Genomic DNA, 15,792 nt, shown 5'->3' on the forward strand with positions numbered 1-15,792 from the left:
ACATGAAAGGTCGGATGGATCTTCATGGAAGCGGGTAAACGGAGACGAACAGCCACAGGGTTAATAATCTTCGAGACGGGGAACGGTCCCACAAAACGAGGAGCCAACTTCTTACTTTCCACCCTGAGAGGAAGGTCCTTTGTGGACAGCCAAACCCTTTGACCTTCAAGGTAGGCAGGCGCCGGAATCCTCCGTCGGTTAGCAGAACGAGAGTAAACTGCCGACGACTTCAACAACGCCGCTCGGGCCCGTCTCCAGACACGGTGACACCTTCTGGCTGAGGCATGGGCTGACGGAACCATAGCGGCTCGCTCCTGAAGAGAAAAGATTGGGGGTTGAAAACCAAACACAGTGTGGAAGGGGGACAACCCTGTGTCACAGGAGGGCAGAGAATTGAGGGCATGTTCCACCCAGGGAAGTGCAGATGACCACTTAGTTGGATCCTGCTCACAGAGCATCCTGAGTTTGGATTCCACCTCCTGGTTGCACCGTTCTGTCTGCCCGTCTGTCTGTGGGTGAAAACCAGAGGAGAGACTCACCTGAATACCCAGTTGCCCACAGAACTCTCTCCAGAAGCTTGAAACGAATTGGGGCCCACGGTCGGAGACAATGTCAGAAGGTAGACCGTGGAGCCTGAATACTTCCTTCGCCAAGATCTGGCTGAGCTCCTTGGATGTGGGCAACTTGGGTAGTGGAACCAGGTGAGTCATCTTGGAGAAACGGTCGACAATGGTGAGTATGGTGGTATTACCTTCTGAGGGTGGCAGTCCGGTAATGAAATCCATGAACACATGGGACCACGGGCGATGAGGTATGGGAAGGGGACGGAGCAGGCCCGCCGGGGGTCGATGAGAGGACTTAGCCTGAGAGCACACCCGGCAAGCTGCCACGAACTCCTTAACATCCTTGGTGAGTCCCCTCCACCAAAAACGTGACTGAACTACTTTCAGGGTCTTGGACATTCCAGGGTGACAAAAAAGACGTGATGTATGACAACACCTTAGTACCTCAGAGATCAGATGGTCCGGGACGAACAGCCGATGAGGGGGACAGTCCTGAGGTGTCCCAAGGTCTTGGTTGGCCTGTGCCACTCTCTCCTCGATGGCGAGGCGGGTTATTGCTAGCCGGGCAGAACTTGGGAGGACGAAGTCAATTGGTGGGCTGGTCTTGGTGAGCGGTTCATGTATCCTGGACAAGGCATCAGGCTTGACATTCTTGGACCCCGGCCTGTAGGACAGGGTGAAAACAAAACGGGAGAAGAAAAGAGCCCACCTGGCTTGTCTGGGGTTCAGTCGCTTGGCTGTCCTTAGGTACTGCAGATTCTTGTGATCCGTCCAAACCATAAATGGCTCCTTAGCTCCCTCCAGCCAGTGCCGCCACTCCTCAAGGGCTAGTTTGACTGCCAGCAGCTCACGATCACCCACGTCATAGTTCCGTTCTGCAGAGGACAACCTTCTAGAGAAGAACGCACATGGATGGGTCTTACCATCTTCATACCTCTGACTCAGGACTGCACCGACACCAGTGTCAGAGGCATCCACCTCCACGATGAACTGCCGAGTCAGGTCTGGGGAGTGAAGAACAGGGGCGGAAGTGAACAGGTACTTCAGTCTTTTGAAGGCCTGGTCAGCAGAGGAATTCCACTCGAACCGAGACTTAGAGGATGTGAGTGCGTGAAGAGGAGAGGCCACAATACTATAGTTACGGATAAACCTGCGGTAAAAGTTGGCGAACCCCAGAAATCTCTGGAGCTGCTTGCGATCGCTAGGAACGGGCCAGTCCAGGACAGCTGAGATCTTACTTTGTTCCATAGACAGTTGATTGGGTGAGATCACGAACCCCAGAAAGGAGGTTGAGGGTACGTGGAACTCACACTTCTCCGCCTTAGCAAACAGGTTATTTTGGAGAAGGCGAAGAAGTACAGACCGAACCTGGGTAACATGAGTGTGGAGGTTCTTAGAAAAAATAAGGATGTCGTCTAAGTAAACAAAAACAAATTGGCCGATCATGTCTCTCAGCACATCATTTACTAGTGCCTGGAACACAGCAGGAGCGTTAGTCAGCCCGAACGGCATGACCAGATATTCATAATGGCCCGTAGGGGTGTTGAAGGCCGTCTTCCACTCATCACCCTCACGAATTCGTACCAAGTGATAGGCATTTCTTAAGTCCAACTTAGTGAAGACTGTGGCCCCCTGAATACGTTCGAACGCGGTGTTCATAAGGGGTAGAGGGTAGCGGTTCTTAACCGTGATGTCATTGAGTCCCCGAAAATCGATACAAGGCCGCAGGGATCCATCCTTCTTGCCTACAAAGAAGAAGCCCGCGCCAGCAGGTGAGGAAGAAGGACGGATGATCCCGGCTTGAAGGGCCTCACTGATGTATTCTCTCATGGCTTTTTCCTCAGGTCCGGACAGAGGATACAACCGGCCCTTGGGAGGGCAGGTGCCAGGCAGAAGGTCAATGGCACAGTCATAAGGTCGATGAGGGGGTAGAGAGGTGGCCCGGTGTTTACTGAAAACCTCCCTTAGGTCATGGTACTGTTCTGGAACTTGAGAAGTGTCCGGCTCCTCCCGTGGGAGTTTAGAGCTGGCTGGCTCAGAAGGTCTTGCGGCTTGAAGACAGGAAGAAAGACAGTGAGAACTCCAACCCAGCACCTCTCCACGAACCCAGTCGAGGTGTGGGTTGTGACGACGTAACCAGGTGGCGCCCAGGATGACGGGAATGTCAGGTGAATTGATAATTAGGAACATGATTGATTCATGGTGCTTGCCCCCGATGATCAGCTTGACCGGTTCAGTTTCCCGTTCGACCTGGTGGAGAACATGGCCATCAATTGCTTGAACCTCAGTGTTCCTAGTACTGGGTTTAAGTCTTAATTTAAGCGACTGAGCTAAACTAGCATCCATAAATTCGGTATCTGCACCAGAATCTACAAAAACTGCCTGGGGGTAGGACTGTTCATTAACAAGAATCTGTGTTTGCAAGGTAACTAGAGAGGACGGGCTAACTGCTCTCCTCTGGTTAAACAAAGCAGTCCTTAAACGCGTAGGAACAGACCTCTTAGCTGGGCACCTGCGTAGCTGGTGTTCCTCGCTGCCACAATAGTAACACAGACCGTTCTTCATCCTTCGCTCCCTTTCAGAGGTGGACAGTCGAGACCGACCGATCTGCATGGGTTCCTGAGGGGGTGAAGAAGGCCGTCCTGGAGCAGAGAACGAGCTAGGGCGTCCGGGAGGGTTAATCGGAGTCCGGTTAGGTTGTTCAGTCCCCCTCTCCTGCCTTCTTTCATACAGCCTTTGATCGATTCGTGAGGCCAGAGCTTCCAACTCTGCCAGACCCCTGGGTGGGTCCCTGGTTGCGAGTTCATCCTTGATTTGCTCATTTAGTCCCTGGTAAAAAGCGTCACAAAGTGCCTCACCATTCCACCCACTCTTTGCTGCCAAGGCATGAAAGTCAATGATGTACTCGTTAACACGTCTAGTGCCTTGTTTGATCCTCCATAAGCCCCTTGCAGCCTCTCTTTCGGGTGGAGAGGGATCAAACACCCGAATAAACTCCTGAGCAAAGCTACTATAATCATAGCAGTTAGGAGAGTTCTGCTGCCACTCTGCTGCGCCCCAGATCTTAGCCTTGCCTGTCAGGAGGGATATTACAAAAGCCACCCTGGCTCGCTCGGAAGGAAAAGAAGAAGGCTGTAACTCGAAATGAATCTCACATTGTGTAAGGAATGGACGGCACTGACCAGACTCGCCTCCAAATGCTTCCGGAGGAAGTAAACGCGGCTCACGAGAAGGAGAAACCTGGTATTTGTGAGCCGACCTCCCGAGTTGCACCTCCGGAACAACGAAGGGCGCTGTGGAAACAGACATCTTCGTTAGCAGTGACGTCATTTCCCGCACATAAGCCTCTAGCTTAGCGATAGCGCCTTCAACATTAGAACGCCACTCCTGTGTGGGCGAAGGGTCCATTATGGCCAGATTATACTGACAAGAATCAGTTAGCGGACCCGGAATTTCAACCCAGACACAGGAGTTGACAGTTAACTTGTCTTTATTGTACTGCACGGGGAATGCTATGCGTAGCAGGAGGACCTCAGATCGCCGTACTGGGAAGAAACGAGACAGTCTTATTATCCACACGATAACCAGGAAGTAACCATGGGCTGAGAAGGTTACACTGACCTGGATGGTGGTGCGACGGGGACCGGAACCTGATCCTTGTAGAATAGTGGCGGTGAGAAGTCCAGGAACGGGAACGAGGATCAGCATCTCCGAAAGGTAGGCCGCGGGAGCAAAGCTTAACACTTGGTCGGACAGGCAGGGGTCGAAGCCGGGAGTAATAGTAACAGGCAGCGGTACCAGAGGGGCAGGCGAGAAATCCAAGTCCAGGTCACAGGCAGGGGTCGATGTCCAGAAATCCGAAGTCCAGCAAGAATCCGACAGGGGCAAGGCGTGGGGAAAAATCCAAAAGGCAAGAGCAGGGTCGAGGCACAGGAAGTCAGTCTGAGAACGCTGGAGAATTACTTGCTGTTGGGCTTTCATAATCTGGCACTGGAGGAGAGCAGAGAAGGAGAATATATAGGGCCCAGCCCAGGTGTAGGGGAGGTAATCAATTGAGGACACAGGTGACGAGAATGATAATTACTGGCAAGAGTCATGGCATGGCAAACACAGGCAAGATTATTACAACAACAAACAGATTTAATAATGATGATGATGCACAGCAATTTTACATCTAGTTAAAATACTTGATTAACCACAAAGAGGGTTGCTTTTCACATCTACGCGGGACAAGGCCAGCTCGATCTGTAATTTGTGAGGGATTTGTGTGTGTCAGAAGCAGCATAAAGATGAACTGATCATTGCAGCAGTTTTGCGGAACTCTTTTGTGAAAGTGCCTTCAGACGAGACAAAGATTGTGGTCTTCAACCTGAGCATCTTAGGAACAAACTTTGCAGCCTTTCACTTTTGCTGGATGGCATTAATCTGGCCTACAGGTCTATGTAAAGAAGCTTGGTGTTATTTTGGATCAGGATATGTCTTTTAATTAACAGGACCGCTTTCCTCCAGTTGTACAATTTTACTCGAATCAGAAACATCTTGTCACAAATTAATGCAGAAAAAACTGGTCCATGCATTTATCATGTCTAAGCTGGAATATTGTAATTTTTGTTATCTGGTTGCCAAAAAACTCTATAAAAAGTTTTCAGTTGATCCAAAATGCTGCTGCCAGAGTTCTGCTGAGAGTTAGGAGGAGAGATCATAATTCTCCATTTTTAGCTTCTCTCCATTGGCTTCCTGTCAAATTCAGAATAGAATTTAAAGTCTTACTTCTAACAAACAAAGTTCTCAACAACCAAGATCCATCTTATATTAAAGATCTTATTGTCCATATTTTCCTAACAGAGCACTTCTCTCTCAAACTTCAGATTTATTTGTGGTTCCTAGAGTTTCTAAAAGTAGAACAGGAGGCAGAGCTTTCAGTTCTCAGGCTCCTCTCTGGTGGAACCAATTTCCAGTTTCTGTCTGTGAGGCTGAAAGGCTGTCTACTGCTTAAGCCTCTCCTTTTTGATAAATCTTATAGTTAGGGTTGGATTGGGTTTCCTGAGTTATTCCTAAGTTATGCTGTTTTAGGCCGAGACTGCTGAAGGACATGCTGATCACATCGATCTAACTCCAGTGATATACAGTTTATTTCATCTTGGCCCAATGGAGGCCTTTAGGGGAGTTACTCGTTCTGCTCTCCATGCCAGTATTCCTCATCCTCTGTCTTTTCTTTTATAGGTTTCTCTGGTCATTTAGTAAATTGAGCATGTCGTTTCTCAGGCCCTGCTTCTTCTCTTTACTCTGTCCTATTCTAGAAGATCATGGCCAGGAGCAGGGACATGATGGACAAACAGCTGCTGCAAAACAAAGTCCTCCCTGTAGGGACATCCATCCACTGCTGGTTACAGTCTTTACTGCTCAGGATGTTCTTAAAATGACATGAACTGTTTTAAATGTGTGCCTTCAGAAATAAAGGCATGTATGAAAACCCAACACTCAAACTTCACAAGGATGTTGTTTTTCTTTCAGCTGTTCCTTTCTGTTGGGGGTCACCGCAGCGAGGGAACTTTCACAGAATGCTTTACATCGGATGGCCTTCCTGCCGTGACCTGGGCTTGAGCCTGCAACCTGAGCTGTACAAGACTGCAGCACTCATCACAGAGCCACTGCAGCCCCTCAAAGTTCCTGTGAATAAATATTAATAAAAGTGCATGTTTTTATAACATACTGACCACTTCGATTTATCGAAGCTTGCCAAAAATCAACACAGCCTTTCATGTGAGGTCAGTGGTAATTTAGCAGAGTTTTGATCTCAAGCTTTACATTTAAAATGGCTTTAAAAATCTTTCAAACTAAATATTGACCCATTCAGACTATCAAAGTGTAAAGCATCTTTGGTTTTCAGGTGAACTCATGCTTCTTTCTGTTGGTTTCTTGTAGGCTGTTGATTTTTGTTCATACTGGCAGCAAGAAATTTGTGTTTCTAACAAAAGACAACAAACACACACAAGCTCATCCTCTTACATAATGGAAATAGAACAGTCTGATTTTACTTTTATTGTGTTTAATCATAAACTGTTGTGTACAATATAAAGCAAACAAGTGAAAAACAAAAGAAGAGACTGGAGACATTTGTTGGATATGCTTTTATGAAAGAATCTGTCGAAATACTTTTAACTGATACTACTTTTTTAAATAGATTTTTTATTGCTATTATTTTTTACCTCCATTTAATTTTGTTCTGCAAGCCAACCAGTAGCAAAAACATCCAGATTAACAACATATCAAATAAATAAAAGGTTTCTGTTATTATTGTTTCACATTTTTGTTTACACAGAAAGTGTATTTCAGGAGCCCTTAAACAATATTTTTGGAACTGGGTTCATAGTGGGAAAACCTTGAAACCTCATCCTAAGCCTGCCAGACAAACTGACAATAGGAACAACAATAATGACACAATGCTTTGTGCTGCAGACACCAGTTTCTAAACCTGTGTGCTGCATTAGTTCAATGAACAGAGAAGATTGATGAACAATAACATTGCTTAATAGAGAAGAAAAAGGAAACCCTCAATATTACAATAAATAAGACAAAAAGTAAATCCAACAACTGGCCTTCTCTTCTCTAGTTGAAGTCTTTTTGCTTCATATCCAGGGAGCTTTCTTAATTCAAAAAACTGCCAAGTGTTGTGTTCAAGCTTTAAACTGCATGCGATACACATGGAGATTAAACTCATTTTCCCTCACATTGGAGAGTCATTAGGGTCTTAGTTTACCTGTCTCAGAGAGATTTTTAAGTCATTAGAGGGAACCTGACTGGGTATCTAACTTAATGCTCCGTTGTAAGTTTTAGAAAGCTGAAATCTGACACCTTCACCTCAGTTTAAAGTTGGTCTTTCTAATTTGATGTAAATGTCTTTATTTACGTCCTCTCAAAACACCTGTCTTCTCTGTCCAAAATATGAACATTTTGGTCCTCAAAGGAGTGTCCCTTATCCTTGAGGTGTAGGTGAACCGCTGAGTCCTGTCCCGAAGAGGTGGCTCTCCTTTGTTGAGCCATGCGTCTGTGGAGAGGTTGTTTGGTCTCTCCAATATAAAGGTCTGAACATTCTTCGCTGCACTGAACTGCATACACAACTCCGCTCAGTTTGGGTTTGGGTGTTTTGTCCTTAGGATGGACCAGCCTCTGTCTGAGAGTCTTGTTGGGTTTGTGTTTGGAGAAAATCCTTCTGAGTTCCTCAGATACTCCAGCAACAGAAGGGATGACAATGTTTTTGTGTTAGATTGTTTTTTTGTAGCCTTTCTTTTCAGATTGCCTTGCTTCCTTCCACTTTATAATCAGTCCTCAAAAAAGATTTGGTTCTTGCTCCTGTATTCCCCATTCTCTTCTTGTGTTTACAGTCTGTGGTTTGTTTAGATACAGTCGATGGTTCCTACCCAGCGTGAAGCTTTATATCCATGCTCCAGGTATGGTTTTCTGCTTTTGGTGTATTTTTGTGGCAGCATTACAGCATCACAAATACGCCTGGAAAGGTTATGACAGCATTTTGGGTTGTTGTCTGCATTTTTGTGTGGATGAAAAGATTTCTATTTCTAGATTTGCATTAATGAGAGTATTTTAAAAAAAACAACAAAAAAGATTGCTGGTGGTCAGGGCTTTCCTTGGTTAAATTTGAACTATAAATATGTTAGGAGCTTTTAACTATATGGTATTTCATTTTCAAACTTCACCATTAGTGATTAGTGTAACCAAAATATTTTATCCAGTTGTATTCATTTTGAAAAAAATCCAAAAGTTTGAACTTTGTGTCAGGATTTGGCTATATGTAAGTTTATTTTGTATTAGGTTTATTTTGTGTTTCTATTTTATTTCTTGTTCATTCTGTGTTTAGTTAAGTTCTTGTGTAGAGGTACTGTCCGCCTGCCTCACCACCTCACCTGTCCTAAGTTAGTAATCAGTCACCTGTTTCCACTTACTCGTTACCCTCAGTCATCTTACTCACTGGTTCATTCATTCATTCTCTGATGTGGTGTCTGCTTTTCCTCGTGTCTCGTCTGTCGTGTTCCCTGCACATCGAAATTTTGTTAGTTTTTGTTATTTAGTTTTAGTTGCTGCCACGTCAGCCTTTAGTTTTTTTTGTCTGTTTGTTTTTTGTTGTTTTAAAATAAATTAGCTTTTTCTTGGAGCTCATTATGAGTCTGCAGTGAATTCGTCTCACTACCACCTGACACTTAGCAGACAATCCTACCACTTCACATTGGTTTAATCTGAGAATTATCGATGTGTTTCTTTATGTTGCTGCTTTCAGTCTGTGCAGAGACAAACTGCAGACTGATTAAAGATATATTGTAATTTCTGTTAACAAAAAAAAACAGTTACCTTAAAGCTTCTGTCCAGGTTTATAACTGGGTTGTTCAATCATGTTACATTTTAAGATTTGTGTTTTGATTAGACTTGATTAGAGATAAGAAATCTAAACACTCTTACAGGATAAAACTCTGTCTCTGTGTTTGATTCTGTTTTCTTGCTTATGTTTGCCTTAAAATCTTCTTTTTCTTTATTTTTTTAATGAGTAATAGCTATGGTCCTTCAAGGAGAAGAAAAAGATACACTTCAAAAAGACTAGATTTACTTCAGACAGTCGCATTATCACTCTTCCTATGATGAATCCCACCAAGTGTGCCTCACAGAAATAAAAACAGCTCTAATGGTGGCATCACCAGTCTGAAACCAATCTCTCAAAAATCAGGCTGCTTTAAACATCCTGTAAGAGCACAATGCAATTTGAGAACAGCTGAGGGGGGAGAGGTCAGTTGATAAAACCAGATCGTGATCCAGTCTTAGGTCATCAGCAAAAACAAGGAGGGCTCTCTGTTCCCTGAGCCAATTCCCTCTGAAGATAAGCCACTTCCTCGGCTCAATTTGCCCTTCACTGATATTACCGGTCAGAAGTGGGTGGGAAGTTGGAGGCAAGCGGGCCTAAATCAGATTTTTATCAGCTAGTGCACTGCAGGGCTGCCAGAGGGTCTGCCAGGCTGGATCAAAGCCCACTGCAGGTCGCACTAACTCGACTAACCCTGCTCGTCACACAGAGCCTATCTGTCAGGCCTGGAGTGTGCCAGCAGCAGACAGGAACAGGTGAAGAGCATCTGGAGGAGAGAGGACACCATATGGTCCAGATCACCTTCAAGCTGCAGAGACCACAGCTTCCTGGTTTCCTGCTCCTGACCTCTTGTGTAACCCACTGCCTCAAAACACACCAATCTGCTGTCAGCCAGGGTTCACACAAGGATGTTCAAACGATGGGTCAGAACCACAGTACGACCCTGTAGGTTTAACCATTGTTGTTAAAAGCGGGGTTTTGCGGTTGAGTCTTTTTTTTTTTTAATTAAAGACCTAGCATTTCTTAAATAAATGCATATTGGTCATATCCATTTTGTGTTGAATAATGTCAATGATGTCACTGTGCAATATTTTGCTGAAAGACAAACAAACATCATGCACACTCACAAACAAAAACATTTTTTTGGTGATATCTAAAATGGCTCTAAATTTGTTCAGAAAATGTTTCACTTTAATGTGTTTAAACACTACTAGATCCAGTTACCTTATCTACATGATCATGGGACTGCACCTGTTGGGATGCCTTTCAGATGGATTTTGAGGTTCTTTTTGTGTAACTCAACTTTTAGTCAGAGGTTATCAGTTAGGTCAACATCAGTTAAGGCTAATGCATATGTATATGTGTGTGTGTGTGTGTGTGTGTGAGTGTGTGTGTGTGTGTGTGTGTGTGTGTGTGTGTGTGTGTGTGTGTGTGTGTGTGTGTGTGTGGAAAGACAAGCCACCAGTATGGTCTGAAGGACAGCACAGAGGCACTAATCATGGCAGCACAAGAGCAATAGAGGCTGAGGTCTCTCATAGCAGGCAGGACCCAAGATGCAGGCTGTGTAAAGATGCACCTGAGACAGTCCAGCACATAATAACAGGATATAAGATGCAGGCAGGCAAAGCATACATGGAACACCATAACCAAGTGGCTGGAATAGTGTACAGGAACATCTGTACTGAGTGTGGAGTGGAGGTTCCACAGTGAAAGTGGGAGACTCCACCAAGGGTGGAGGAGAATGGCAGGACTAAGATACTGTGGGACTTCCAGATCCAGACTGACAAACAGCTGATGGTTAACCAGCCAGACATTGTGGTGATAGATAAGATCCAGAAGAAAGCAGTGGTGATAGATGTAGCAGTCCCAAGAGACTGTAACGTCAGGAAGAAGGAGCACAGGAAGCTTGAGAAACACCAAGGGCTGAAAGAGGAGATAGAGAAGTTGTGGAGAGTCAAGGCCTCAGTGGTACCAGTACATAGGACTATCTAAGATACTGCGCAAAACCCTCAACCCCAGGCCTCTGGTAGAAGACCAGAGCTTGAAGTGAAAGTGGAACAAATAGGGCCAGATGGAAGTTTTTTATTTTTTTTAGTATATATATATGTGTGTGTGTGTGTGTGTGTGTGTGTGTGTGTGTGTGTGTGTGTGTGTGTGTGTGTGTGTATAAAAAACTCCCATTTTGCCCTATTTTTTAAATTTTTTCCAGATAGGTGGTTCCAATTCCCTTCAAGTTCTGTCATGTGATGACTTAAAAGGTCAGAATAAAACAGAAAAAAAAGACCTGTGGAATCAGATATAAATAAAAATCCACTAAAAGCGGATGTACTTTGGCTGAATGAAGTTAAAGGAAAAAATGACGTCAAAAACTACACCACATGCAAACTGTGTATGTTTTCCTCTGAAAACCAGCTGTTGTTAGCTGCTAACTGCTAACCATCAGAGGAGTATCAAGGGAGCAAAGTAAAGTTTCTAACTAACTTAGAAAAGGCAAAGGAAATTATAAAGTTTATTCTGAAGGATTTGTGTCTCCATTTGGTGGCTCTATGTTTCCGTCTTTGGAGTCACAACAAAACATGATCATCACAGCCATTCCCAAACTCTACAACAGTGAAGAACATGGGTCAGATAGCTCGAACCTGATGGACGGACATCCAATACCACAGAATCACTTTACTTTTACTTATTTTCTTTATTTCCCAAAAACTGTGTTTAAATAAGAACTGTTTTATGCTGCAGTGTAGAGCAAAATATTTTTTCTTTTAGATCAGAAAAAAATTCATGCTCAGGATTTAGTTTGAAGTGTGATGATGGATGAATTGAGATGCATCAATAATTGTTTTATAATCACATCACAGCCCTCTGAATTGTGATCCAATGCTGAGAAGCCTAAAGATTCCAGAGGAGCACTCATCCTCCACACTAATCCATCCACTTCACTGCTTTGTCACATTTCTGATTGAATGTTTGGAGCTCATCAGCAGTCCAACATCTTTATGCAATCTAAAAAGAGTCCTTTATGTTCTGATGACTGAGCACCTCTTTAGAGAGCCTGAATGTGATTGAGAATGAACCTCTGAAACAATCAGTCCAAACTTTCTAACACTAAACAGCTTACTGAAGTTCCAAGAGCTGCAATAAAACTCACCTGTGTTACAACTTTACTACTTTTACATTTTTCTGTAGTCCAACTACTTCTGCAAAGTCAGTGATAATTTAGGGTTAGTCTGATCATTCAGGTGCTGTGAGGTTTTGTTATTGTAACCTTTATACATTTCAGAATATTCTAAATAGCTATTTACAAATATGTTTCCCATAGAAATAAAATCAGATATTTTAAAATTCTTTAAAAAAAACATTGTTCTCTTTGAAATCTGTTTCAGCAAACTTTCTCTATTTTTGTCATTTTAGGTTACTTATAGCTTTTAGTCAATGTTCTTCTACTTTTAGCTGACGTTTAGCTACTTTTACTTTTTTAGCTAGCCCTATGTACTTGACTTTTAGCCAACGCTTTGGTACTTTTGGCTTTTAGCTATGATTCTGCTAGTTTTAGCTTTCAAATAGTCTTTTGTCACTTTTGGCATTTACCCAACAATCTGCCACTTGATGCTTTGAGCTAGCCTTTTAAATGTTTAGCTTTTACCTAGCCTTTTGCTAATTTTATCTTTTAGCAAACATTCTGAGATAGCTTTTTGGTACTGTTAACGTTTAACTAACATTTTGCTACTTTTAGTTTTTATCTATGGTTCTGCTATGTTTAGTTTTTAGCTAGCTTTTTTCTACTTTTAGCTTTTAGCTTATGATTTTCTTGCTTTTGGCTTATAGTTGGACATTTGCTACTTTAAGCTAGCTTTTTGCTAATTTTTACAAGCATTTTGTTACTTTCAGCTAACATTTTGCACATTTTAGCTGATATCCGACCTTTTTACCAACTGGGTTTCAGCTTCTTCAGCAAATTTCAGCAAAGCCGTTCGAGGCTGAGCATTCACACTGATTTTCAAAGACATTCAATTTTCCTCATATATGCCAAATTCTCTGAGCACACATTTCCCCTTTTTGAATATTAGACAGAGCACTGTGATTGTTTCTGGTGGTCCAGTAATTAATGTTGATATCATTTTCTTTAAATCTTCTTTTTTTTCCTCAAACAGGGCTCTTGTTGTTGTGGTTCTCCCAATTAACTTCTTCCCGACCAACTAGGAAGGCCTCTGTGACAGCTGTCCTCCGTGGTTTACTGCTGACAAAACAGGATTCCTTCAACATACTCTTGTGATGTTAATGCAAAGCAAATTAAATCTGAAGTAAGTCGAGTAAATCGGAGCTGAATTCCTGCTACAGTCATCGTATTTTGTTCCACATGTTTGCAAAACTAGAAGCACTTGGAGAACATAAACCTCCGCCGAGGTCATAGCGTCAATAAAAACCACCAAAATTTAAACAATTGTTTCTTATGACAACCCCAACATTAGCTTTTAAGTAATCTTGTGAACAAACAAATCAAGCAACACGATCAAAAACAACGACACGCACACACAGGAATATATATATATAATGTCATAAAAAGGTCAATAGCTTGCATCCAAGTCAGATTTAGGTTTGGATTAAAGATTGTTTTTAAAAAACACATCTTTCTGAGCATGTAAAATATGCACCTGTTGGGGAGTTTCAGTTTCAGTAGGGGGCACACTAACACTGGTTTCCAACTGTCACTGGGGCCCCTCACAACAATGACCCTGTCTTCAATCTCAAGACAAAACACACAGCAGCCTGCTGGATTTAAAAAAAAAGATTTAACTTTCAAATGTGCCAGTGAAAGGGGGACCGTTGGCTGACAGGAGGCCTTTTTAAAATACCTTCTGGGACCATAACAACGGACTAACGGCTTAACGAGCCACAGACAAGGCGGCATTTTTCAAAACACCCTCGCTTCAAGCTAATTGGCTGCAGGGAGACACAGAAACAGCCAATAGTCCTGCTGCAGATTTAAAACGGGCCAAACAAAGACCAGTAAGACCTCTCCGTTCATTTGCTTTCACACATCGTCGCTCACTCAGAAGTCATCACTCTGCCAGACACAAATGAAAGGCGTTTGTAATCCCTGGGATCTTAATTCATATCCTGCACGGCTGCAGTTTTAATAGCGCCGCTTCCAGCAAATAAAGCCTTGGAAATTGAAATCAATAGTAATAAATCAGCATAATAAGCATCTGGGCTGAAGTTGGAGGGAAAAAGGCACACTGTTTGACATTTATGAGGAGAACTCTTAATCCTTGGATCCACTAACAGCGGGAGCAGCTCTAGTGACTGCAAATCAAGGCCATCAAAGTCCGGAAAGCTGACCCTGCACCTGCAGCAGCTTCGGGCTTGTAATTACAAGCCAGCGCAGAGATGTAAAACTCTGATGAAAGCCGACGGGGAAATATCCATGCAAAAGTTATATTATGTTCATTATTTTACCTCTGCAAAACAACAAACCGAAGCACCTTCAGCACAAGGTCACAAGCCTCAGAGTGGATACAAAAATAAAATCTTTTAACCAACGCTATGCAAAAATGAGCTGAGGCATTCCAGGCGACCATCTCATTGGTTTTATTACAGCGAGCTGAGATCTGATTTACTGCGACAGAGGGAGAACAACTAATAAAAAGGGGAGAAACATGAGTTTGCAGCCGTGAAGTTAGATTAATGACGCCGCTCTTCTCCTTTACTGGCTCTCCGGCGCACTATGGAAGAACCGAATGCCAACGGGCCCCTTTGCGTGGTCCCAAACTGCCAGCACAAACAAAAGGAGCTGCAGCGGACAGAGTGCTTGTGACAAGGCTGGAACTGAGAGGGCAGCAAGGAAGGACACAACTCTGTGTGTGTGTGTGTAGGTGTGTGTGTGCGTGCTGGGTGAAAGTGGGAGTTTTATTCATTTGTTGCTGTGTTATGGTGGAGTGACATGGTGGGGGTGGCAGTATGACAAAAGTTCCCAATAGCGAATAGATGAGTTAACATACATTCGATGACCCCCCCCACCACTACCCCGTCCCTCCCTCCACTCACACAAAACACATAGTCCTGGATCATGAGGACAAGAAGGGGAACAGACTGCATCTGGGTCAAAAATTCAATTAATCTAAGACGGGAGAGACAAGAGACACTCTGAGAGGCAGTGCAGCAAAACAAGGAGACATGGGAAACGTCCCCTTGACCCATGTTTGTGAGAGGGAAAGGGACCAGCCAGGGTTGTGAGAGTTTTCAGAACTCATTAAAACTGAGGTTTAATTCTGTAAAACTGACAGAATTAGAGCCATTTTTGTGTTGGTTACGATCAATTTGCTGTGGCAGCCATCTTGGTCAGACTCAGCCATTAATCAATTGTAAATGTACATCTAAAGACTACTTTCTGAGAGTTTTGATAAATTCTGCCGGTAGTTCATGATATATTTTGCTAACAGACAGAGTTAACTCTAATATTTAATGAAAACAAATGAATAAAGATCTTGTGTGATTTGATGGTGCTTTAGGTGTGTGCTTGGAATCAGTCAAAGTTACTGGTGTACAAGATCATAGCTTAAAAACTGTAAAATTGTACATATTCCCATTCTTGTGTTTGCTAAGGTTGATTAGCTGTGGTGGCCATATTGAATTGGCTTTTCTTCAAACCTTAAGCAGTTATAGATGCACATCCAGTTATCACTTTCAGAAAGTTTCATTAAAATCTGTCCAGTGGTTCATGAGAAACATTGCAAGAGACACAGGAAAAAAGGTGGCAAAGCAGCTCTGTTTGCATTCAGACAGACTCCATTCAGCTAATCTGCTGAATACAGAGAAGGTCGGAGGCCGGGGGTCGGTCCTGCCTCGGTCACAGAGAAGGTA

General features: G+C 43.4%; 1 protein-coding gene across 4 annotated transcripts in view; it reads right to left on the bottom strand.

Moving 5' to 3' along the window:
• The window catches only part of ptprua (protein tyrosine phosphatase receptor type Ua), a 391,037-nt gene that overhangs the window by 221,784 nt on the left and 153,461 nt on the right, over window positions 1-15,792 (bottom strand). The window lies entirely within an intron of this gene.

Source organism: Kryptolebias marmoratus, linkage group LG5 (assembly GCF_001649575.2).
Source record: "Kryptolebias marmoratus isolate JLee-2015 linkage group LG5, ASM164957v2, whole genome shotgun sequence".
NCBI classification, from domain to species: domain Eukaryota; kingdom Metazoa; phylum Chordata; class Actinopteri; order Cyprinodontiformes; family Rivulidae; genus Kryptolebias; species Kryptolebias marmoratus.